This window comes from Gossypium arboreum, chromosome 7 (assembly GCF_025698485.1).
Source record: "Gossypium arboreum isolate Shixiya-1 chromosome 7, ASM2569848v2, whole genome shotgun sequence".
In the NCBI taxonomy this organism is placed as follows: Eukaryota; Viridiplantae; Streptophyta; class Magnoliopsida; order Malvales; family Malvaceae; genus Gossypium; species Gossypium arboreum.
The window spans coordinates 47,529,376-47,543,752 of record NC_069076.1 but is presented as its reverse complement, the minus strand read 5'-3'; the positions used below and the strand labels follow the sequence as shown (position 1 = coordinate 47,543,752).

Here is a 14,377-nt window from a genome sequence, read left to right as displayed (position 1 = left end):
GTATATATATGTTTGCACATGATGTTTTGGCTATGAAGTAAGTGATGAATATATTGGTTTAAAGAAGAAGATGTGGAAGAATGCTTGTGAAATTGCAAGCACAATTGACCTAGCACACATATAAGTGCTTGATGCTATATTATAAGTTTTGGGCCACAATGTGCAAAGCATTAACTAGTAAAATGCATGCTGTTTTTGTGAGGTATTAAGTGCAAAATTGACCTCAACATGTACATGAATATTCGGCCTTGGGTAGCCTATTGAAGGCCTTAGCTTTTCCTTGATGCTCAAATAAATTGTATTGAATTGCTTGATGTAGTATAAAATGTGCATGACCATTGTGTATTCAAGCTAAAGAGTGGCCATATGACCATTTAAAACTCCTTGTCATATTCGCCATAAGCAAGCACAATGAGGTTTTAATAAATTGAATTTGTTTGAATTAGCTCAAGAGCTAAGAGGGCCACAATTGGACAAAGGAAGGAAAAGGTGATCGAATAGCCGAAAAAGCCGTTCGACAACATCCGAGGTAAGTCCTCAAGAAGTGACCTTACTTGAATTATGTGAGATGAAGTATGGATGTGTATGATTATTGATTTATGTGTGTATGAGAAATTGAATGATACCGGGCTAAGTCCGGCGAATATGCTTGTGAATATATGTGCGTTTGAGCCTTAGTAACGAAAATGAAATATGTATGTCAATGATTATTGATGTATGTGTACATGAGAAATTGAATAATATCCGGGCTAAGCCCGAAGACAATTATGCTGGAAATTATATCCGGGTTAAGACCGAAGGCAATTGTGCTAGTGGCTATATCCGGGCTAAGACCGAAGGCATTAAATGCGAGTTATTCTATCCGGGCTAAGACCGAAGGCATTTGTGCACGTGATTATATCCGGTTATATTCGAAGAATATTGGGCTGGACGTGAGTGTTGGTTGCTGTAATGAATTCAATTAGTACACTCGAAAGGCCCAAAGGATAAGGTACGTTATATGTGCATTGGAAAGTCGACATGTTTGAGCAACATTAGCTCAATCGACTAATGAATTTCAGTTATTGAATTGATTGATACTTTGTGAAATTATATAATGATGAAGTGTGAAGTAAGAATGTGTATTAATGAAATGATGCATTTGGCTATGTGAATGTATTGCTGTAATTAGAGTTGATTATATTCCTTGAGACTTACTAAGCATAAAATGCTTACCCGTTGCTTTGGCTCTCAGTTTTCTAGATTTCGCTCGAAGCAATCGGATTTGGGATCGTTGAAGTCGAAGTCATCCACACTATCAAGCCTCCATTTTGGTATAAATTTTTGGTTGAACTTGAAGTGGCATGTATAGGACTACCCCTTGTTGGTTAAATATGTTGTGATGTATATATGTACGGCCATGCGAAAATGGCTCGAAAAAGGAAGCATGAACTTAGACTAATTGTGGTTTGTATGTATATATTTGGTGTCATGATGTGGCTATGGCTTGGAAATGGGAATGTTGGTCATATGATCAGCCATTGGCATGGTTAAAATGATCATATATGAACCTATGTATGGCAAGACTAGTTGGTTCATGGTGACTACCAAATAGGTAAGACCTACCTTAAAACAGATGCTGCCAGCTGCAGTGACGTGAATGTGAAAAATCACCAAAATTCGTAGGAATGGAATTAAATAGTGAATAAGCTATGTAAACGAACCTTGATGAGTCTATTTTCATATGGAAGAAACGAAATGGTCATAGGAGTTACATGTTAAGAGATATTAAAGCTATTGTGAGACAGGGCCAGAACGGTTTCTGGGTTCCCTGTCGCAACTTTAAAAATTTACTATAAATTATCCAAAAAGAATTAGGAGACATACCTTATATTTACAGATTCAATTTTGAGTCTAGTTTCATTAGAAACAAACGACACCAGCATCAAAGCCCTGTACAGAGAGATATTCAAGTTATACCGCGCGAAGGTCAGAGCAGTCGATCCCTGTAACATGGGTGACTTTAACTAATAAACTGTACCAATTGGCCCAACCAAAAATTCTAGAAATAAATCCATGGATGGATATATGAGTCTAAATTCAGGGAAAATTTACGAAACCAGTTTCCGAGTTTTGAAACTCGAGATATGATTTTTAAGGCGACAGTGATGCAGTTTTCCAGCCTGACTGAAAATGTCAAATGGATGGGCAAAGCAAGGGAACTTGGCTTGTTAACCCCTCGTGTCCGACACCGGCGATGGTCTCGGGTTCGGGGTGTTACACTATGATTATGGATATTATGGGAAATCGTAAGTTCATATGATTTTTAATAAGGCAATGTGTAATTTAATGTTATTGCCTTGATATTAAATGAGATGTAAGTTTATATGTAAGTCATACATCAATATTACTTGTATTATGATATTTTATAATAATATTGGAAATATGTTTGTGGATAATTACTTGATTGGTGAAATTGTTGGAAAGAGAGAGAAATCTCGTTGAACCTTCTGAAAGATAGGATGATCTGAGATAGTATGTAGCTAGGTCACATGTATGGTGCTGAGTGCACATCATGTGTACAAGAGTGCTACAAGACATTATGATGTAGCTAGGTCGCATGGGTGATACTATGTGTACACCATGTAGACAAGAGAGCTATGGGATATATGTAGCTAGGTCGCATGCGTGGTTCTAGGTGAAGGACACCATGTAGACAAGAGAGATACGAGATAAATTGGCTAGGTCACATGGGTGGTACTCAGTGTTCACCATGTGGACAAGAGAGCCAAACTATATGATGGGTGGAGCTATGTGCTGAAACCACCAAGTATCGAGGATTGATTCAAAGTGTTCAATGGGAGACTCTCTATGTATTGCTTTGTGAGTTTTGTGATGAATAAGTGCAGGATCTTGATTATGTGAATGATGTGTTCATTAAGTGACCAGGATATGGTGAGGTTACAAACAAGTAAGTTATACATGAGGATGATTTTATGGTGACCTTGTGATCATGGGCCTATACTTGTGATGTATGAAATGTGGTGAAAATGATTTGTGATATGTATGTTACAATGAGGTTAATACAAAGAAACTGTGAAAGAGTGAATTAGCAATAAAACTGTTTTGGACAGTAGCAGTGACGTGATTTTGAAAAATCACCAAAAATAGTAGAAATTGAATCAGAGACTGAATAAGATATAAAATTAAAGCTTAATGAGTCTATTTTCATATAAAAGAAACATATTAAGAAAATTAGTTCTATATTTTTATATATTTATGTTTTTGTGAGACTGGTTTAGAATGATTACGTGATCCCCTATTCTAACTTTGGAAAATCAAAAAATTTTGGATAAAAATAATTAGAGGCTTAAACTTATATTTTTAAAATCCCTAATGAGTCTATTTTCAAGATAAATCAACAAGAACATTATCCGAGTTCTGTACTGAGAGATAATTAATTTTTAGTGAAGAGAGGTCAGAACTGTCAGAAAGTGAAATAGGGGAAATTTTAATGAATAAAATGTACTAATTGACTGAACCAAAAATTATGAAAATTTTATGGTGGAAAGATATGTGAGTCTAATTTTAATGGAAATTTATGGATCTTAATTTGGAGCTCTTTAGCTCGAATTATAAATAAGTAAGTGACTATGACTCGTGTGGATATTTTGATATGAGCATTTATTAGTAAATTGTGAAATCGTACTTACAAGAATACTATATACATTAAGGATGTGGAATGGAGAGGAGGAGGAGGAAAATAAATATATGTGGAATACATGGAAACTATGGTATATGAAATATTGATATAATGAAATAAATGATATGTTTTTATAAGAAAAGCAGAAGAGAATGATATGTATCATGACATGTATATATATATATATATATATATATATGACTAGTCTCAATGTAATGCTTCTTAGGTATGGAGTTGAATTGAAATGTTTCAGGAAAACATGTTATCTTGCATATCTGAATTGTGGTATTTTATAAAGATATGATCTAGTTTTAAATATGAATGCTTGATGATTAAGCTGAAGATATTTTGTAAGATGATAATCTTGGTATAAATGTATAAGTGGTACTATAATAAACAAGGTAAAATGAGTATGAGAGACGCATGTATGATGACATACAAATGTTATGTTTGTGGTTTAATTGAGAATATTTAATCATTAAATGAATACCATGTTATATATTTTTGATTTTGTATAAGTGTTAAGAGATTAAGGTTGACCAAAGCTTGGAAAATAGCCTAGGTATATTCCACACAGGCAGAGACACGACCATGTGTCTCAGCCGTGTATGGAACACAACTTTGGGACACAGGCATGTGGAGCCTTAAAGTATGAAATTTCCAAGATTTTCGTAAGTTCTCAGTTTAGTCTCGAACCCTTTCTAAAGTATGTTTTGGGCTTCGTAGACTCAAATAAGGGACTATGTGTAAGTGAATGAACGTTTTAAAATATGAATGAAATTTTATGGCCCGTATTTTAGTTTAATGTTTGTATGTTTGTCCGGTAATGCCTCGTACCTTATCTCAGCCTCGGGTACAGGTAAGGGGTGTTACATGCGCGGTCTCATCTTTCGAATAAATTAAGATGTCATCTATAAATACCACAACAAATTTGTCCAAGTATGGCCGAAATATGCAATTCATCAAATCCATAAACACAACAGGAGCATTGTTAACCCGATTGGCATAACTAAAAATTCATAATGATTGTATGTTGTTCTAAATGCAGTTTTAGGTACATCTGACTCTTTTACTCACAGCTGGTAGTATCCAGATCTCAAGTCAATCTTTGTAAACCATGTTGCTCCTTTTAGCTGATCAAACAAATCATCAATTCTCGATAACGGATACTTGTTCTTGATTGTCACCTTATTTAATTGCCGATAGTCAACACACAATCTCATAGAACCGTCCTTATTTTTCACAAATAACACGGGAGCACCCCAAGGTGAAAAACTCAGTCTCACAAAGCCTTTATCAGTCAACTCTTGCAATTGCGGCTTTAATTCTTTCAACTCTGCTGGTGCCATTCTATACGGAGCAATCGAGATCGGAGCTGTTCCCGGTATCAACTCAATACCAAATTCTACTTCCGTGACTGGTGGTAAACCCGGCAACACTTCTGGAAATACATCCGCGAATTCACACACAATCGGCACTGATTCAACTTTGTTTTCAATTTCTTTTGTATTAATTACATACGCCAAATAAGCTTTATAACCCTTCCTTAAATATCTCTGAGCCGACATCTAAGAAATCACACTATATAATGCCTCTAATTTGCCTGGTTCAACCCGCAGAATTTTACCACTTTCACACTTTAATTCTATAACCTTTTCTTTGCAATTTACTATAGCATCATGCAATGTCAACCAAACCATACCCAAAATAACATCAAATTCATCAAATGGCAACAACATCAAGTCGGCCGGAAAATAATGACCCCGAATCATTAAAGGGCATTTCTTGCATACTTTATCAACTATCACACATTTGCTTAATGGATTTGACACTCTGATCATAAATTCTATGTACTCAATAGGTATATTCATACTAGACACCAATTTCATGCACACATATGAATGAGTAGAACCAGGATCAATCAAAGCAATAACATTAACATCATAAAGAGAAATTATACCAGTAATCATGTCGGGTGATGAATCATCTTCACGTGCCTTTATGGCATAAGTTCTAGCTGAAGTCCTTGCTTCAGGTTTAGTTCCTGAATCTCTGACTACATTCTTACTGCTTGCTTCATTTCCAGCTTTTCTCGAATATCTTCCCCTCGAGTCTGCACCACTAGCTTTTACACTCTGAAATTTTTCTTTCTCAACTCTCTCTGGGCAGTCTCTAATAAAATGATCCGGAGAACTACACCGAAAACATTCATTCTCTCTACATGGGCCAAAGTTATTTCTACCACACCACTGGCACTCGGGCTTAAAATCTCGAATTTCCCACACTAGCCATGGAAGTAGTCTGAGATTTAAAACCCACATTTTGCTTCTTAAAATTTCTATATGATTGTCCGACCGAAACCTGAGAAAGAGGATTCATATTTCTAGATTTTCTAAATTACTGTGAGAATAAACTGCTCGTCGATCTTTGCTTCTAATTTCTAGTCTCAGCCTCTATTTTTTTCTTCTCATTGAGTAGTTCTTCAGCATTGCAAGCTTGATCAATAAGTACTACCATTTCTTTTAATTCGAGAATCCCAACAAATACTTTAATGTCTTCATTGAGTCCGTCTTCAAATCGTCTACACATTTTAGCCTCTGTAGGAATATATTCTCTAGCATACTTACTCAACCTGACGAACTCCCTTTCATATTCAGTAACTGTCAAGTTGCCCTGCTTCAACTCAAGAAACTCTTTACGCTTCTGATCAACAAATCTTTCACTGATGTATTTCTTCCGAAATTCTTCTTGAAAGAACTCCCAAGTTACTTTCTCTTTTGGTACTACTAATATTAATGTCTTCCACCAAAGATAGGATGAATCCCTCAACAATGATATAGCACATTTCAAGCATTCCTTAGGTGTACAAGACAATTCATCAAATACCCGAATAGAATTCTCAAGCCAAAACCCTGCTTTCTTGGCATCATCATCAACATTTGCCCTGAATTCTTCGGTCCCTTGCTTACAGATTCTGTCAACTGGAGTTCTGTGAAATTTTATCAGATTTACACCTTGAGGCATCGGGGGTACAAGTTGAGGAATCGGGGGAAATGGGGGAGGTTGTGCATTCGGGTTCGTACGAACGAACTCAGTATACCAGGCATTCATCATCTAGAGAAAGGCTTCTCGAGCCCCTTCTCCTCCTTCTTGACCAACAGTAGGAGGTGGATTTTCAGTTGGCACCGCCCCTTCAACCGGAGCTGGTGCATAACTCTCTACATCATCAGCCACAGCTGGATCGGGATCCATTTACTATAAAAAAAAATCATTCAAAAGGTCAGAAGTCGTCACACTATTACAATATATATATGGCATGTATAGAAAAACCCGTACATACAACACGTTAGTCCAAGAACTGACTAAACCTACTTTGATACCACTAAATGTAATGCCCTCACACCCGAGACCGTCGCCAGAGTCGAGCTTGAGGTGTTACTAAACTTAATTCATTAATTATGTAACATCCTGATTTTCGAGTTTATTCGCGATTTGCAATATTTTGTAAAGATTTTTTTTTAATTTTGTATTTGGATGTGGAATTAGTATTTTGAGTAGGTAAATGGGCTTATAGAAGGCCCATGAGTTGGCCAAAACCCAGTTGAATTTTTGGAATGTTAGACTTAGGAGTTAGGGGTTCTGGCTAAGTGGCCTTAAGTGGAGTGATGGGTAAATTGCATCACAAATGAGCCTTTGGTAAAGTGGCTAAGTGACGCCACTAGGGAGCTATAAAGGTGGCATGTAAGTGTTGGGGGAAGACTTGGGATCGATTCCCTTTGTTGGCAAATAGATGCATTTATTTTTTAGTGCAGGAGGGGTAAGTGTTGGAGTTCAGGTGGATTACGCTAGAGGAGAGTTGGATCAGTTTAAATGCTTGGATTAAGGAGTGATAAGGGGAGAGATTTAAGGGATTGGGATGAGGCTAGGAGTTAGCCGAATGGTGGGAATTGAAGAGGAAAATCGGCGGGGATTATGAGGTTAGTATTTCGGCACTTAGGGTATTGTTGGTGTCGTTTTCTTCTGATTTTACACCTTAGGATTGTTCTTTTCTCTCTTTTTCCTCTCTAGCGAAACTACCACCTCCCTATTCCTCTTCTTCTATTTTTCTTCTTCAAAACTATTCATCATACCGCTATTCATCAATACTTTTGTCGAATCCATAAAAGCGAAATCTGTGATCCTTTGCTTGTGGCGATTTCTTCAAAGCCGTGTTCCCTATGTTCTTTTGCTTTTATTAATTTACAATTATCTTTTCTTAATCCTGGATTCCTGACCGCAATTCTACTTCAAGGTTGTAGCCCCACACTATCATCTTCTTCATCACACAAAAGCCGAAAACCATAGATTTGGGGGCTTGTAGCCGAAACTACAAGACTTTGGGGAATCGAGTTCTACCGTCATTTGATAGATAAATCTACACTAGATTGCGTGGAAATCAAGTGGGAGTAAGGGGTAAGTACGTATCATCTCAGATCTGTTCTTATTTTGCAAAGTTAAGAAAAGCCGAAGTCCCTAAAATTAGGGAGGCTGTCAATTTCGGCATGTGGCTCTAAGGGTTGTTAACGGTTGTTTTCTTTCATTGGTTAGTGCCTTCTTAAGTGTGGGATTGAAAGCGTGAATCATTGGAGCAATTGGATTCAGAGCTAGCTATCAATTTTGGCGACAAAGGTAAGGTACCCAAGGGCCATTGTGGATGGTGGCCGAATGTGTAAGTGATAATAATAGGTAGTTTCGATTTGGTTTAATACAACATGGTCTAATCTATAAGTGGTTGATTATAGGGGAAATCGCATAGGAGATCTCATCAAGGAATATCGCAAATCAGGTGTGTACTGAACACCCTTTCTTAGTTCAATTCGGCAAAAGCCGAAATGCCGAAATTCCGGCATTTCATGGTCATGTGAGTATGCGAATGCTCTCAAGGAATAGAGTAATTGTTAGATCTGGCACCGCAAGGTGGTAAACACGTTCGCGTGACGTTTTGGCGTATTTCGGAAAAAGGGTCTCGATGGGCCAAAACTGGGCCTAATGGGCTTACGGACCAATATGGGTAAGAGATGGGCAAATTAGCCGGTTAGGTAGATGGTGGAATCAAATTGCGTAAAAGCGTGAAAAATTCTTGAATTAGCTTGTGTAGTTACGTAGATCACGAAATTACCCCTAAAGAGCAAAATTACCAATATACCCCTAGGGTTTAAATTGGTGAATGCATGATTGATCAATGTTGTATTTTACATGATATGCTTTTATTAATATCTCATTGCATGGGGTTGGGGTATTAATGGAGGAAATCTTGAAAGTGGTTCATCCACATCTTGGAGGCTTTGCCTCAATCGACTGAAATTTGAGCAGCGTTCTTTGCAATGTGGTGTGTAATTTGGGTGGGTTGAGATATTCCCACAAGGTGTGTAGAAATTTGATGCAGGCGATGTAGCGGTTGGTGGGTTGAGTAGTCTCCCGGATGGGCTTGCATTCATTATTCTTGATGTTACTCATATTCTTGAATCGGGCCTATGGGCCACATTTGTTATGTAAAAGGGGCTAAGGCCTTGCTCTTGTGATACGAAAAGGGCTTGACCCTTGTGTCTCGTTATCTGAATAGGGCTTAGGCCCAATGGGCTCGAGTGAATTGGGCTTTGGATGGGTTTCAGATACACCGAGTTTTCCCAAACTCACCCCTTCCTCTTCCATCCTTGCGGTGAGCCCTAGAATTGGTGGACTTGGAGTCAAGGGGATTTAGAGTGGCCATGAAGATTAATTGCCGATTTTAAAGAAGTTTAGCCTTTAATTTGGATTATTTTATTTTTATTATGCTTAAATTTGTAATAAGGCCGCTATTTTTAATTACTTTTATTGTGGGGATTATTAAACTGCTAGCACTAGGGTTCGTTTTATAAAATCTACTTGTTTTTAAAAGATCACGATGACGCATAAAGTTTCCATAAAGTAAATGTTTTCCCAAGAAAAATAAATAATTTAAGCAAGCGTTTTGCAACCTTAATCATTTTCTTAAGATGGTCATAATCAAGCGGTTTTCTCAAAATTATACGAGATGTTAGAGTGTGGCAATGGCGGTGTGCATGTCTAGGATTGGATCCAAGAGAGCTTGGTACTTAGCGGTCCGACGGACTCACCTCATCTTCTTCTGGTTTCCTACAGTGCGCACTTCCATTCACTTTAACTTACTTTTAAAAGTGTCTTTTACAACACCAACTCAACTTTTCCAAACTAAGTGTTTTGAACACATCAATGTGGCGCATCAGATCCGGTCATAACATTCAGGCCGGGTTTGGGGTGTTACATTTAGTGGTATCAGAGCCTGGTTCCAACAACTCGGCTGTGGATCGGGTCCGAAAATCTTTTTAAAAAAAAAAAACTTATGCCTAAGAAGGGTATTTTTGGAAATGGTAAGTTTTTCGAAGATGTTCAAGTTTTTCTATTTGTTAAGCGGGGTTAAATCAATAGTTTTAAAATAAAAGTGTTTTCAAATGAAATCTTTTTATTTTGATGAAACAAAAACATGGTTTTAAATTTTTTTTCATGGACTGATAAGGAAGTGGCACACTGAATCCCCGGCACCAAGTCTGTAAGTGATCTTTTTCTGCTTTAAATATTTATATAGAACTGTACTGTAAATAACACTGCAGATAGTACTGAGCCTTAGAGATAGAGCTATTGATGATGTAGTATTAGGACTACAAGATGGAACCGTAGCTAAATTATGATTGCGCCAAATAACTCGAAACTCTATCTGCTCATAAGATATTCGTAATAAACAAGGAAACCAAGAAACTAATGTCATAAAATTCGTAATCGATAAATCGTTATGAGTACAAGGGCTACTCGAGGAAGAGGTCGTGGTCGAGGCCGAGGTAGCACTCAAGCTGGATCTGCGTCATCTGAACACATGCCAGCTGGCGGTGTACGTCCACCACCGATTAATGAAAATGGGCCGTATGATTGGGCTGCAGGGGATGACGCTTTGTCTCAGGCCATGTTGAGGGTTTTGGAAAGGGTGGCCGAGCTAACGTCGGTCCCATGAATAGGGGTCCATTTACGAACGACTTGAATAACTGAGCCGAGATTTTAGGGCGTGTCTGAGTGGCCCCAAATGTGGTGAATCTTGGTTGGAAGCCACAGAGCGGATCATGGACGACTGGGACCGCTCGGAGAGTAGAAGTTGAAAGGGGCGATGTCGTTCTTTGCGGGATGAAGCGTGTCGATGGTGGATTACTGTGAGAGAAGGTACCCCAGCTGAGAGGGTAACATGGGAGCTGTTCAAACAGACCTTTAAGGCAAAATATGTGGGAGCTAGCTATGTAGATGCACGCAGAAAGGAGTTCTGAATCGACTTAGGGAAATAAGACCATTCTTTGAATATGAGGCGGAGTTTCTACGATTGAGTCGGTATGCTAATGGCATCGTTTCCACTTGAATCTGAAAGAGCGTCGCGTTTTGAGATGGCCTTAGAGATGAGTTAAGGGTGCTCATAGCTCACAGAGGGAGCGAGATTTCGCTTCTGCTGGTAGAGAAGGCTAAGATAGCCGAGAAGTGAAACAAACCGAGCGGAGGAATCGTGATAAGGATCGGAATCGTTCGGGAGGATCTTTGGACCAGTGGTCTTTGTAAATCGAAATGTTAAGAGAGCTAGGATGGAGGAACCGGTTTGAGCGATTCCGGTGAACACAGTAGACCGCAAGCTTGTGGAGATTGCGGCGAGAATGCATCAAGGAGAGTCTTTGGAAGCGTTAAGGGCTTGTTTTCGTTGTGGGCCTAAGGAGCATAGGATTAAGGATTGTCCTAGGAGGGCCACTCGGGCTCGTGTGGCGAACAAGGGGTGAGCGATCGGCTCAACTTTGTGAGGATGGACCGCCGCGCCAAGAGGTCGTGGACAAGGTCGCGGTGGTAATGGCCGTGGGCGTGGGGCACCCGCGAATTATTGGTAACGCGGATGCTCGTCGGCCAGACTTTGGTGTATCTTGTTAAATCGCCGCGAGAGAGTGACCTTTTGATGTCATAACGGGTATGTTTTTATCTATGGTGTACCTTATCTTTGCTCGATTGATGTGGGATCAACCCATTCGTATGTGGCATATAACATTTACGGGGCCTTTGGGCGTGCACTTGAGGAGACTGTATGTGGGGTGTCGTGATAAGTCCTTTAGGTCATTCGGTTAAAGTAGAAAACTCTTAAAGGAGGTGCCTCTGGAGATTCAAGCGGGGTTTTACGTGGGGATTTGATGGAGTTACTGTTTAAAGAATTCGATTTGATACTAGGGATGGATTGGTTGACCAAGCATAAGGCAACTTTGGATTGTGCACTAAGAGGATGGTGTTAAGAATGTCAATGATGAAGAGGTTATGATTATTGGAGAACGAAGGATTACTTATCCAATATAGTATCGGCGTTGAGGGTGAGAAACCGATGCGCAAGGGATGCGAGGCATATCGGCTTTGGTAAGTCAAGTTGGCCGAGGATCATTGTGGAGACCATCAGAACTGTTAGGGAATTACGGGATGTTTTTCCAGAAGAGCTTCCTGGATTACTTGGATCGGTTTGTAGTCGTCTTTATCGACGATATCTTGGTATACTCTGAAATGGAGGCGAAGCATGATGAGCATCTCCGTATTGTGCTGCAAGTGTTAAGGGAAAAGGAGCTCTATGCGAAATTTAGCAAGTGTGAATTCTGGTTGAGGGAGGTAAACTTCCTAGGACATGTGGTCTCTGCCAAGGGGATTAAGGTGGATCCTCGTAAAATTGGAGTGATTCTGGAATGGAAGCCACCTAGGTCAGTATCGGAAATTCGGAGTTTCCTAGGGTTGGCGAGTTACTCTGAAAGGTTTGTGGAGGGTTTCTCGGTGATGGCGGTGCCCTTGACAAAACTCATAAGGAAAGGAGTACCATTTATGCGGACCGAGAAACAGAAAAAAAGCTTTTGATCGGTTGAAAAAGGTATTGACCAAGCGCCAGTGTTGATTCAACCGTGTCCGGGAAGGACTTCACCAGTATATAGCGATCGTCGCACGTGGGGTTAGGTTAACGTCTTGATGGAAGAGGGCAAGGTGGTCGCCACGCATCACACGACGACTTAAGGCTCATGAGGTGAATTACCCTACGCATGATTTGGAGCTAGCGGCGGTGATTTTTGCGTTAAAATTTGGAGACATTACTTATATGGGGAGAAGTGCATCATATACACGGATCATAAGAGCTTAAAGTATTTGTTGACTCGAAGGAGTTAAACCTTAGGCAACGAAGATGGGTGGAGTTGCTTAAAGACTACGACTGCTCGATAGAGTACCACCGAGAAAGGCTAATGTGGTGGCGGATGCATTGAGTCGAAGGGTTATTACGGATTTGAGAGCCTTGTTTGCACGATTAAGTCTATACGATGATGGAAGCTTGTTGGCGAAGCGCAAGTAAGGCCTACTTGGACCGAATGAGTTAAGGAAAAAGCAGTTGAAGGACGATTCATTAGCTCTTTGGTTCCACAAAGTTAAGAGTGGTGAGAACGAGGACTTTGGGTTGAGCAGTGAAGGAGTTACGTGTGTTCGTGGAAGGGTTTGTATTCCAAAGGACCTGAATTGAGGCGATTAATTCTAAAAGAGGCTCATGGTGGACTCTGCCATGCATCCTAGAGGAATAAGTTATACCGAGACTTGCGAGAGGTGTACTAGTGGCGGATTAAAACGAGAGGTGACTAAATTTGTTGGGAAATGTCGGCGTGCGGCGAGTTAAAGGTGAGCACCAAGCGCCGTCGGATTACTACAACCAGTGAAAATTCCACTATGGAAGTGGGAAAGAGTAACAATGGACTTTGTGAGTGGGTTACCTTTGACACCCACCAAGAAAGATTCGGTGTGGGTAGTTGTGGATAGGTTAACAAAATCTGCTCATTTCATACTGTTCGTCCGACTACTCACTTTGCAAAAGTTGGCCAAGTTATATGTGGCGGAGGTAGTCTGTTGCATGGGGTGCCGTGTCAATAATTTCGATCGAGACCCTAGGTTTACGTCTCGGTTTTGGTGGAAGTTGCAAGAAGCGTTGGGAACACGATTGGATTTTAGCACTGCTTTCACCCACGCATGGATGGATCGAAAAAAGGTTATTCGTGTTCGGAAGATATGTTGAGAGGTTGTATCATCGATTTTTGTGGAAGTTGGGAGGACTACTTACCATTGGCGGAGTTTGTGTACAATAACAGCTACCAAGCAAGTATTCAGATGGCACCATATGAAGCGCTTTATGGGCGAAGATGTAAATGCCGACGTGTTGGACGAGTTGGGTGAACGACGAGTGCTTGGACCGAAATTGGTGGCAGACACTGAAAGCAAGGTTAAGCTGATAAGGGGTCGGTTAAAGGAGGCATCCGATAGACAGAAGTCGTATGCGAATTTGAAGCGCAAAGAGATTGAGTTTGCTGTGGGGGATATGGTTTTCTTGAAGGTTTCCCCTTGGAAGAAAATTTTGAGATTTGGTAAGAAGGGTAAGTTGAGCCCACGGTTTATTGGGCCTTACCAAATTGTTAAGTGGGTTGGACCAAATGGCTTATCACTAGAGTTACCACGAGCGCATCGTATCCACGACGTTTTCATGTATCCATCTTTGGCGGTATCGATCGACCCAACTCATATCATACCGATTCTTTGAAATCGAGGTACGATCGATTTAACTTTCAAGAGGAACTCGTGCAA

The 14,377-nt window shown here is 39.9% G+C and overlaps 1 long non-coding RNA gene across 1 annotated transcript; it reads left to right on the top strand.

Annotated features, from left to right (window-relative positions):
• The first annotated feature begins 493 nt into the window (after positions 1-493).
• Positions 494-1,600, top strand: LOC128295614 (uncharacterized). Its single transcript, XR_008286162.1, has 2 exons — positions 494-529; positions 1,235-1,600. It is a non-coding gene; the product is annotated as an uncharacterized LOC128295614 (long non-coding RNA).
• Positions 1,601-14,377: the final 12,777 nt, after the last annotated feature.